Raw genomic sequence first — 12,528 nt, 5'->3', positions numbered from 1 at the left:
ACTGAGCGTGTTTCCCGTATATCGCGCGCGCCGGCGATTTACAGCTGAGCCAAGCACTTCATGCACACGGCACGGTACGGTGACCTACGGGTCGCGGTCTCTTTAATATGTAAATAAGGGTATGGTATCGGCGTTTTGACCAATCAGCAGTGCTAGCGATGACATCATCTTCATTGCTGATCAAAATCGACGAGCCTTCTATGACGTCAATACTCCCAAATTTGGATTATATCTCTCCCCTCAACTTGATATTGAAAACAAGTGAAGTGGGTCAGGATATCATTTGTTTTGTTGTGATGTGGATACATTTCTGTGATTGGCATAACATTTATTTCTCTCAGTTTGGAGCTAGTAGAAGAGGTCTGAACTCTGCCTTGAATGATTAACATCTTTCTCGCTCTAAGCAGACGAATATCACAGTTACCACGTTATCGATCTGTCAAACTAGTCATATTATTTCATCAGATTGAAAAGGGGAAGAAGAGGATTGCATGCCATTTGGTATTTTCAACTTTTTTTAAAATCACCTCTTCTTTTCTTGAAATTTTCGTAAGCTTTCGATTTGGACCACTTTCTATCTTCCATATGCGGATAGTTCCACCAGGTCCATTACAAAATGCTAAGGTGGTAGGCGGTAGGCTATGACAAAAAAGGCGTACCTAGACTGAATGCTAGCACAACCATTCTTAAACGCATCTGGACATCAGCGACTATTTCCATGATTAATGTTCTGGAATCTTTGCAATAATTACCATTCATTCTCGTTCTCATTTGCTTCATTTAAAGATACATGTAGTACTACCATGTTATCTATACAAGTTTTTGTATTCTAATTTATATAATGAAAAAACACCATAAAATTGACCACCCTCTTAAAAAAAAGCATCCTAGTTTTTTCTCATTTTTTTCAATTAGATGAAATAATTGTTATTCATTTCCAAGAAGGAAAGACATTTCTATTGATAGATTTATAAGAGAGTTTCCCCTCCACCCCTTTGCTAAAAATGCTGGTCCATATAAAACTGAATATAGCCCATATGAAGGATTAAAGCCTAACGATTTATAGCATATACCTGTACGTATTTTTTTTAATTTCTCCTTAATTTGTTGTTATTAATGTAAAGATATGCTGCCCGGGAAGATATGAATTATACTTCACTTCCCATGTAGATTGTAGTTGCAGCTTGCTATTTAGAAGGTTGGTAGCTACAGTGGTGTAGTGTTTGCAGACTCTAAAAGAGGACCAAGAACACTAGGGAAATACTTTTGAATACAAGGCTAACAATATACATTTGAACACTGCAAGCCATTTACACTGTCCTCGTGCCCAGTCTTGTATTTACACTTGTATTTATTTTCAACCGCAGACACAAAAGGAAAATTCGCTGTTGACGTCATTATCGTGGGTGGGTGGGTCTAGAAGTCTCTGTTGTGGAGTAGTTTGAATGCTTCAGTTTTCTCCTCTCATTCCAAATGAAATGATGAATGCTGTCTCTAAAAGACTCGTTGCATATGGAATTGCAACTGTAAATTAATTTCTAATAGATAAAAATGAAAGATAAAAATGAGTTCAGTTCACACTGTGGAAGAACTTTCTAAAGCACATGGGAAGGATTGTTAGGCCAAACATACAGCAATCTGATGTACACTGTGAGGTTTTTTAATTACCAAAATGAGAAGGAATTGACTCAGTCGATCTGGAAGTTAACTGCACCACAAACAGCAAACATTTTGTTCTGTGATATTTTGTCCAAACTGATGTACAAAGAATGGGAAAGATCACAATTTTGTCTTCACATTAACCAGAACTGAGGCTTCTGTATTATTATTATACAGACGCGATTAATTTTCAAAATGCCATAGAAACTTCAAAACAGTGTTTTGTGTTCTTAGCATGAAAACTAACCTCTGATTTTTAAAAATAGACATTTTAGATATTCAGCTACTTATTAAACAGATTATTTTTCTTTTTCCCATAAGCGACCAAGTAATCATCAAGTAAACTTATTTTAGTTCATAAACCTGTACTTTGCCTATCAATAACCATTCTAAATACGTTTTTGAGTACACATTTTGTTGTTGTTGAAAGTTTACTTATTTTGTTAAAGCCAAAACTTCATTTAAGCCCAAATTATATTGAGCGTAACTGTGCTATTATATACATTGGTACCAGCCAGTGCCAGGGACAAACTACCTCCTGAATACGGTTGAGAGCATCTGCATAAAAGCAACGATTATTTTATGTATTTTCTCTTCGGTTCTCTATTGTTCGCCTTTGTGTACAGAACGCGGACCCATCACAGATAGAACTGGAAATACTTATTTTCAGCCAATATCCACGGAATACAAAGCCGAATGAGGTCCCACTGTGGTGTTTTATTGCGTAGTCCGGCCTGAACTAAGGGAATCCAAACTAACGATTATTATTTCCTCGTTTTATTAGTGGTACATGAGCTCTATTTCATTTGGGGAAGTTTATCTGTAAATGGGCCCTTTAAAGGTATTTTCCCAAGTTTCTCCTGCTTCCAAGTTCTTCGAATTGGCATTTGAACTTTTTCAATACCGTCCTTTTTACCCCTTTCTTACTCCTGGCGTCCCATTCTCAAACATGTTTTTATAATAATGAAATTACTTATATTGGTATTTTTGTTAACATGTTACCAGTTCTTTTTTATACATGTGTTGTCAAATGCATATTAGCATATCACTCTCCCCTGAACATTGAAATAAAATGAATAAATAATTAACACTCCAAACAGACCAGACCATTAGATTATTCAAACCGTGAATCAAACTATGCCTTTCAGACTTCAATTAAATTGTGTAGAGATAATTAGCTTCTTGATCCCTATGAATAGTATTTCTTTCTTTTTCTTTGATCTACATTGAAATAAAACATTTTGATATCCACTCGTATGTAGTCTTTCAATTTGGAAAACCAACCCCGAAAACACCTTGATACGGAAATTTACTCAGCCGCTAGATGGCGCTCATCCAGCAAAGAGTGACTTTGGTGGAGAGCCATTTTAACCTCATTATGGGAGTTTGGAAAATACATCCTTTAGAATCAATTCATGCTGCTTGCAGCCTCTATAATTGTCTGTTCCTCCTCCCCTCCCCCTTTCTCCTTCCCTCTGTTCCTCCACATCTATTTACTTTTTCCTTTTCTTTCCTTGAGAAACCTATCATTTTTTAAATGTTTTTTTTTTGTTTATTGCTCGGTGTGTTGTACGGGCTGGTGTGGGTCTCTTTGATGTGACCGGGGTATCAATATATTCATTTTCTCGTCCATCTACTTCATTCTTTTCTATCGCGGCCTTACATAAAACAAAAACGAGCAAAGTCAACTGACCCATTTCCTAAGCTACCCTTTTACTCATGCTGATCGGGATGCTTTCCTACGTGTTCACCGTACAGCCTATCCATATCACTGCGAATACCATGACGATGATGACGATCCCAACGCACTACCCTTGCCTAACTAGCTTTGACAATGACGTGTCCATCATTCAACGTCGATCACCGACTTTCTTTCGACACGGAGATCGAGTTACGGCCACAAGTGATGTGGCGACTCATCATTCCTCCCTCCTGATCTAGTAACTCGTCACCACTGCAGTAGGTAGCCTGATGATGGGACAAAAATAGATTCAGCTACAAAGCCCGGAAAAGTTGTAAAAGACCGTAAAGTACATCATCAGAGAATGATTGCCTAGACCCTAATACGTCTCTGATCTGACAGGTCATGTAAAAAAGCTAACTGATTATTAAGCAGGCTTACATCGTTTACAATGTCCAAGCATTAAATTCGGTCCATCCTTCATTAATTCTCGCTTCCATCATAATATCAATTTACAAAAAGGCCACAAACTGATCATCACGATGGGACCTAGATTGTCGAAACCTATCTTTTCTGACCTATTCCCTTGCCATGAACTCATAAGTCTCTTGAACAAACGGTGGTTCTTCGTGGTAAACATTTTGTTGCATGTCATGCTACCTAAATCGCTCCACGTTACATTGTGGCTCATGTCTGCACAGCTGACATTCTGTATCATTAGTTTAGTTCAGTCTCATTTTTTTCTCCTGTTTCTTTGACTAATTTTCATTTTGTGAACGTATATATTGCGACCATTTAAGACCTTCGTTACTTTCTACACAGCGAAAAGGCTAGCAATTATAAATTCGTTTCATGTTGAAGAAACTGTGACACTTCCATGAAATCGCAGCATTACTGACCCCCGACTTGAAAGAAATTTTCCAGATAAACCTCTAAAGTACTTTTAAATTCATCATGACTCATTGAATGTCCTTATTCATCGTCAATCTTTCTTACCACAATATCGCTGTTAAAACACATATTGTGTAGAAATTAACCAAAACAATGGATCTCTGTTTCTCAGGTAGGCTTTCTACTGACAGCTTCAGTTGAAAGCAAGTGACATTCTGCGGTTTTTTTTTGCCCATAATCCTGCTTTGCTCAAGAGATAAAAGTTCAAATCCAAATGAAATTTGACGGTGACAAAATGATTAACGAGTAATAACGGTGAATGACGCAATTATATTTTATTCAAAACCATGGCTGTGTTTCTGGAGAACGTACTCTTTAGAAGTTGCCCAGGTTTTTAAACATTTTAATGTTGCCTAACCTACAATGACTGTCATGACTGTACTAAAGTCGGTATCCCCAGGAGACCAACATCACATGAGACCGACACGTTTGGTCTGTAGTAAACCCTCAGAGAAAATTGTAGGAAGACTTGCAAATCGATGCTGTCGGTCTCGTGGGCTGTCAGTCCTGTGAGGCGTTGGTCTCGTGAAACCTCTGATGATTTTCAGAAGGCCCGTGAGGCCAACATTTTTGGTCTCGTTTGTTGTTGGTCTCTTGGTTATTGGTCTTGTGGGCTGTTGCCGTAAAATGATCGCAAACGAAAACAAATTCGAACATAACTTCTATATGCATTGGATAATGACATTAAGTTAATTACTTTCTGGAAAGTCTTTGAGATTGTGATACAGTTTATTCTGTATTGTATTCTTCGATGTAAAAGGAATAAATCATATGGATGCACAGCCTCTCACCATGGACCTACTACGAGCTCTCACACTCATTGTCTGAGTTGCGTCAGACAGTAGGATGGATAGGAAACAGACGGAAACACTCCCCTACACACTAATCAAAGATTGGTTTGGACTCTCACCTGTCACAACTTATCACCTTCAAAATCATTCATCATAAATGTCATCATACAGGTTTCGTCGAGACTTGACCCACATTTATATAAGCTTTCATAAACAATATAAAACAATCAGATTCATATAAATGGAAAGTCTATTATTAGTAGTTTCTCTGGTGGGCCACTAAGGATCTTTTGGGCGGAGTAGATAGGTGCATGAGCGGAATGGCCGTTTGCACATGAATGGGCGTCGCAAAAGGTGGCAGGCCACTCTTTTGAAGTTTTTCTCGATAAATCTCATTATTGTTGTGAACAAAAATGTAACCTTTTCAACAAAAAGCGAAGCTCATAAGACCTGCACCGCGATGGGGCTGGGGCTGGGGTATTGGGGTATAACCTTACTTAAAATTAAATAAATTCTATAGCCTGCATAAAGGGGAAGGGCATACCTTTGGTTCGCCTCAAGCTTGCTATGCCACTGTGCTGATGATCATGACCCGTACCATTATATACCACAAACTCTAAACAACAGGTGGTATGTAAATCAAGATAACAAGAAATACAGGATTACAATCAATGAAATCGACCTATTGAACAATATATCATGGTAATTTGGATTTTCTTTGAAAAGCAAAGTGTCTCAACCACAACAAAATTCGATGGCGTCATTTATGTGGGAGATTGACGGATGGGTTACCAAAAGCCCTTAACAGCTTCAAAGTACAGACCGGTTAAAATCTGGTTAACAGTTCTACCTTCCACACAACAAATCTCCCCAAAAGACCCAATTCAACCAGACTGGAGATTTAGAAGATCCAAGTGTGGTTGCACAGTCTGAAGGTAGCTAGCTATCAGGTAAACAACTGATGGTGAGCAAAAAGGCAGCAACCAGATACTAAGGCTTGGCAACTGTTTGAAATATATTATTGTTGTAATTATCCCCCTTCTCAATCTGGATAGTTGTCAACCACAGTTGAACTCGCCCAAAGTACAAACCACTTTGACGATGTAGATGCTAATAGCGCACGCATTACACCGTTCGAAACTCACTAGTTTTGAGGAGGAAAGGAAAAACGGAAAAGCGTTTTGGAGGTTTTGTAGGTCACTATTTTGTGGTTTTTATTGGTTTATTATATTCCTTTTATGGCAGTTATTATTTATCATTACTTTCAAATGAACTGAGTGGTATATTTCCCTGTCCCAATACCGCATTCAACCGCATTTTGTTTCGTTTATGTTACTGTTTCCCTTTCATCAGACTTTCATCAAACATCAGACTCTAAGTGAAACATTTCCTAATGATAAACATTATACATGCGAAAGAAAGCGACCATTTGACAGTTCAAGAACAAAATTAAATCTCTCTTAGTGGGCCCTATTGGTAAATTAAACAAATCTTTATCATTGAAAATAGTGTTCGCCTAATAAAATCGGAACACTTAAAAGAGCGACAAAACCAGCAATCGATCGTTCTGACTCGTATAAAAACGGGGCAATACAAAAGAGCTAAAGCATCCCGTTTGACTATCGTCGTTCGTTAAAGCACAATGGTTTGCTATGACAATTTAAACAAACTCAGAAATTGTATTCCTGACAAAAAGTTGTGATGTTCAATTCATCAATCAAAACCGCCTGCATAAAAGTCTAAAGACTGATGACCATCTTTGAAATTCTTCCCGCTCTATCTTTATCTATACCCATCACTTCTCCCGAGGGACATTGACTGCGCGCGTATACGTAAGGCTTTTTTGGCGGCAAAACTAGTAGCTCTGAAATTAACCAAGAAACACAAAGTCAGACAACCGCGTTGTAAACCCGTAGGCCAAAACAAAGTTAAATATAGTCAATGTGTGACCTTTCCTTTTGTTTCTCTAGTTAAAAGACCCTGGGGTTGTTTGCAGACCTACATATTTCATATAGCATCTAAAAGTCTAGACCTAATTTGATATCCTTCTTGGCTATTTTAACGAAGAAAAATGGAACTTTCAATATTTGTGTAGATGAACTCTAGGACCTTGATTTTTCGACGCAGTAGGACCTACTTGTATCAACTCCTCCAAAGTGAATGTTGAACTTTCGGTGAGAAAGGGACATTTAGGACAATTAACAAAATTCAAGTAAAGAGCAACAGAGAGGTCGACAAACACTAATAATAATAATAATATTCGGTTCCTGTATAGCGCATATCACATTGTAACATCTCTATGCGCTTCCAAAGAGCTTTGGAAATTATTACCCTAGCTTGAGCTCTAGCAGCCATTATCAGAGCACAGTGCATTTCAAGAAATAATCCTACCAGGTACCCATTTACCTCACCTGGGTCGAGTGTGACAAATTTAGATTAATGTCTTGTCTTAATGTAGACTAAGGACATTAGTGCGGCGCGGCGGGACTTGAACCGCGGACCTTGTGATCCACAGTCCGGTGACACTAGACAATAAGGAGACATGCAATGAATGACTCAAGTTAACTTTCGTTAAGCAACATTCCTTTAATAAACTAGAACATCGTGACATAATCGTGCACATCAAAAACATCATTAAGAATATAAAAACATTTAATTTTTCCTGTCAGAAGCGCATAATAATTGCGTTCTTTTGGTATCCCCATTCTCTCTTCGCTCCACGTATCTTTCAAATGACAAGTTTTGGTGTTCTCTTCTGAGGTTCAGTACTATATCCCTTCTTGGGTCCAAGCCGGAACAAGATTATACATTTGGCACTCTTGCCCTGGAGAACATGCAAGGAATGCCGAGAACCGTGACACTAAATTAGGCATCATTTTTGTCTATCCCATATCAGCTAAGAGCTTGAGGTGTTAAACAATAATCAACATGCTTCGATAATTCGATCGAGTTAAAAAATCAGGGGTAAAATCCCAGTTTTCATCACTTATATTTTAGGTAGGGGGTTTCACGGCCCCACATCCCTCTCCCTCTAGCGCCGCTCCTAAGTCTACTCATCAGATCTTTTTCTCAACAAATATCGTCTTTCCGAATACAGAATAGATACCATGATAATTAGGCCATCTGAAAAACAATTCGGAGGAAAAACTAGGTACGAATGTAATCATAAACTCCATGCACTTCTCTCCAATTACCGAAAGGCATTAGAGTGTCTACGTTATTTAAGCCATCTTGTTTTGATCCATCGGTTGTTTTTACAAATGAATGACATGGTCCTGCCATAAATCTTTAAGGGGTGTCATATTTAGAAGTTCAGAGTGCCAATGTTAAACACCTCTTTCTTCTCAGTGTCGAGTCTCATTTAGGCTACCCCAGGCCTATTAATTAGGTCCAGGTCCGGTACGAACAGCACGCGTTTACTGCGGGTAATGGACCTATGTCCGGCTCAGACAAATCAAATTTGGGTAATAGGTTAATGTGATATAGAATTGTCTCCCTGTCTACCTATTGCAGGTGCAGTCTCATCATACAAATTATGAATTGTATATCATTTATTGAAGAATGAAGGAGATCTGTACAAAGATTAAATGGGAGCTCAGCTCATCAAGCGGCATCCAATAATGGTTCAATATTTCGATTAGTTTCAAAGCAAGCCAATTCTGGTTTGCCTTATATCATGCATTTGCAATTATGTCGCATATTAAACTATTACAATAAAGAAATTTATCATCAGTCATTTTTGGAGTAATCATATCATAACGTAGTCATGTAGTAGTGCATTTAACTCTGAGACGAGAGTGGTTGGAGAAATAACATTTTTTTCCTCAAAGTTGTACCCAGCTAGGAGACTACTGTCTCTATCGAAAATGCCCTCCAAAGTAAAATAATATTTCGTTGAATGCAACAACGCTAAACAACTTTTTATGTGCCTAAGATCTCACCGATAATCGCTATTTTTAAAGGCAAATCATTTGACAATAATACACTGCATATATTTTTGTAAATAAAATTAATTAACATATAGAACGAAGTTACGTTGCATCTTTTGAAGAGGACGACCTAATATTTGTCATCAAACACATTTGAATCAAAGTGAATCACAAAGGTGAGTCAACGAAGGAATGCTCATTAACGTTAATTATGCATTCTACCTAATATTTGAATGAACATGATACTTTCCGCTGATTAAGTTATTGGTCTGTGGTGGGCGTAAAACCAGGAAGAGACCAACCTCACACTACCTGGTTCTCAAAGGTGATACTTATATTATCTTTAATTCAGTTTTCCGATCGCCATATCCATTCTTAACACACGGAAAATGTTTGCAACAATACAGAGCTCCAAAAAAGCTAAGTTGCTACCTATATTCCATTCCCCCAATTACGATGGTATATTCATTCATACAGATTTCTGGCCCTATACTATCTGTGTGCGTATGCGTCACCCAATTTTTCGGAAATTTTATGCGACTCATTTTGTTTTTGCCTCAGAAATCAAGTAAACGTTTTCTTTCATGAGATGTAGTCTTAGTATTTAATCTTCTCTGACATTCTTACCAAATTTAGTAATCTCACATCAAGTATATGAACTTCCCAACTTCTTGATTTATATCTTGGGGCAATTTCACCCTTTTGAACTCTCAAGCAGCTCATTACCTTTAATATTTGCGAACATGAAAGAGCAATTGACTTGTATCCTGAACATCATCAGTTTGATCAGGAATTATTGAGGAAACGACGCCTACTCACAATCGGAAACTTTCCTCGCATTAATCAGAATCTTCTAAACCAACATACAGACATATCCAACACATTTCAAGATTTGGTTTTCTACAACTGACATTTGCATACATGCAGCAGAAACCGTTTACAGTATAACACGTGTGCGATATATTATTACAGTGGTCAGTGTAAAATATTTACTGATTAAAAACAAATAAATCAATCCATATTGCATACATTATAACACCATTGTGTCAAACTAGGTATCAAATTTATTTTTGTTGTTCAATTGCAAACCCATACTTTCTTGTCTCTCTCTATCCCCACCTTCTCTCTATCTGGTACATCACACAAAACTTGTATAAACGACTCGGCAATCACGAGGTGAAAATCTCCCAACAGATATCTATTAAAGTGTCGAATGTAATAGGCTACATTATGCCCACAGTCGTGTTCAGGTTGTGCTATGTTTCCTTTTCACGTAAATATCCAACTGTTAATTTTAAGCAACTCGCTTGGGGAAAAACAAAAACACATGACTCAACTTTCTAAAATTCCTGTTATAATTATGTCACTTGATGTAGCATGAGATTGATCGTGTACATGATACATACGTCAGTTGATATGAGGTGCTTCATGATAGCATGATGACGGGATGGTTGAGGGGAAAATGGGTGCGGGGAGTCGGGGAATGGTTGTCATTCAATGGCGACGGCGTTCAAAGCCAGTCCTTGCACACCTGTGACAAGTGACACGTTTGTGATGGACCGGTAGCACCCTTAGCACTTGTATGACTGTCCTACTAGTAATGAGATGGGACATTTGACAGTCTCTTCAAACTGCAGACACATTGTCAGCGAAGCGAGCATGAATTGGTATTTTATCAGCTTTGGGACTTGTTAGAGATTTGTAAGCTTATGGATTTACAAATGGCACCTAATCATGTGGAGTAACATTTTCTACAAGTACAACATTTTAATAGCATAATATTATTCATACTTAGAACTCAGTACTTAACCGATATGAATAAGTAATATTTCAATCACTGTCAAAAATGCCAACTAAATTCGCACATTTAGAGATACATTTATGATTTCCTCAAATGGTTTTCAACAAATTTTCAGAAAAAATATGAAACAACAATTCGTACATAGAATAACGAATTAGGCCTATTTATTTTTAAATAAAAACAGCAATGAAAGAAAATCCATTGATGGCAATCTCGACTTATACTGCTTGAGTTTTTTTGGGGGGGCTAAATGTTTGTACAACATATTTTAACAAATATAAAGCGAGCTTGTGCTATTGACGTTCTAGAGACTTGAGTAACTATGTGAATGTTTGTGGGCAACATTGTTTGCTCCAAAAGTCTTAATCAATTTAGGCCCTTCCTTGAAACAAACTTGTGATCTGACTCTCGCCGATGAGAGCAAGCAAGTACATCATCAGGTCTGACTAAACGCGTACAGGGGCAGAGCTAGGGCCCAGGGAGCGAAACTTAGCATGATGGTGAAAAAGGGGAAGGCTGAAATAACGTGAGGGGGAAAAATCTGCCGTGAAGTTTCAGCCGAAACGGAAATCAGTAGTGAGTGGTGCGCCAAGCGCTGCGGGGAGATAATGCAAGAGAAATCTCCTGGCGTTGTGGCTCAGTCGCATTGCCGGGTATTTACAATATGATAATGTGACCATTCAAAAAGTGTACTTAACTCTTTTTTCAAAGAGGAATTCAAGTTTACAGTGCTTATAGGTTTTACTGTGGCCTATATATTGATCGAGGACTACGTAGTCGTGATGACTGATAGACCTATTTAATCGAATGACTTTTCTTTGTTATTTATAGCAATATTGCAAAAGGGGAGATCAAGCTTACATTTTACTCAACTACAGAAGTGCACACATTTCTATTTTAAAGAACTTTATACCGATTGTAAAACAAAATGGGACCCTTAATTGTACATATTATTAACATAAAAATGTTATATTGGTTTGTAGGCCTACTTTTAGATTGAAATTCTACTTCAATGAGCTTTCATTATTGATAATTTTGTTGTTGTTCTGTTTTTCAAATGCAAAAGTACTATTTTGAGTACATCTTGCGAGTGTTTATGAAGACAATTACAACAGCTTTTATCTAAAAAATTGTGCTTTTAAGTGAGTGAGTTCGACTTACACTCCTTATGCTACTTATTGAAAGACGATTAGTGTAGGGAAGCCTTTTAAAGTCATGATAAGTCATAAGTCGTTGCATTATGAACATCATTTGTCTATATTTTATATTGCTGACATACTATTCTATTCAGGTTGCTACGAAATGATCACGCTTCTTTGAAAGTTGTAATCAATTTTGTTTTCTTTTTTCAATAAGATGTAGTTATGCTGTCAATTAAAACACACACACGCATGATGACGATAAAAAAATGATATTGATGATGACACTGAAATAATAATAATAATAATAAAAAATAATGATAATAATAATAAAAATAATAATAACAATAATAATAATAATAATAATAATAATAACAATAATAATGATGATAAGGGTAATAATAACAATGATGATAATGAAAATTGCATGACACATTGTTAATATCATACATAAAATATCAATCAAGAGGGGGATTAAGGTATTCAAACTAATTTGTCATCACAATTACCTTTGCTTGCGTAAAGCTGTGTTTCCTTTTTAAGAATACAGTTATTTCATGAATTAAAAAAGGCAAAA

This window comes from Strongylocentrotus purpuratus, unplaced genomic scaffold (assembly GCF_000002235.5).
Source record: "Strongylocentrotus purpuratus isolate Spur 01 unplaced genomic scaffold, Spur_5.0 spur5_scaffold_6, whole genome shotgun sequence".
NCBI lineage: Eukaryota > Metazoa > Echinodermata > Echinoidea > Camarodonta > Strongylocentrotidae > Strongylocentrotus > Strongylocentrotus purpuratus.
This window is presented reverse-complemented; position numbering follows the sequence as displayed.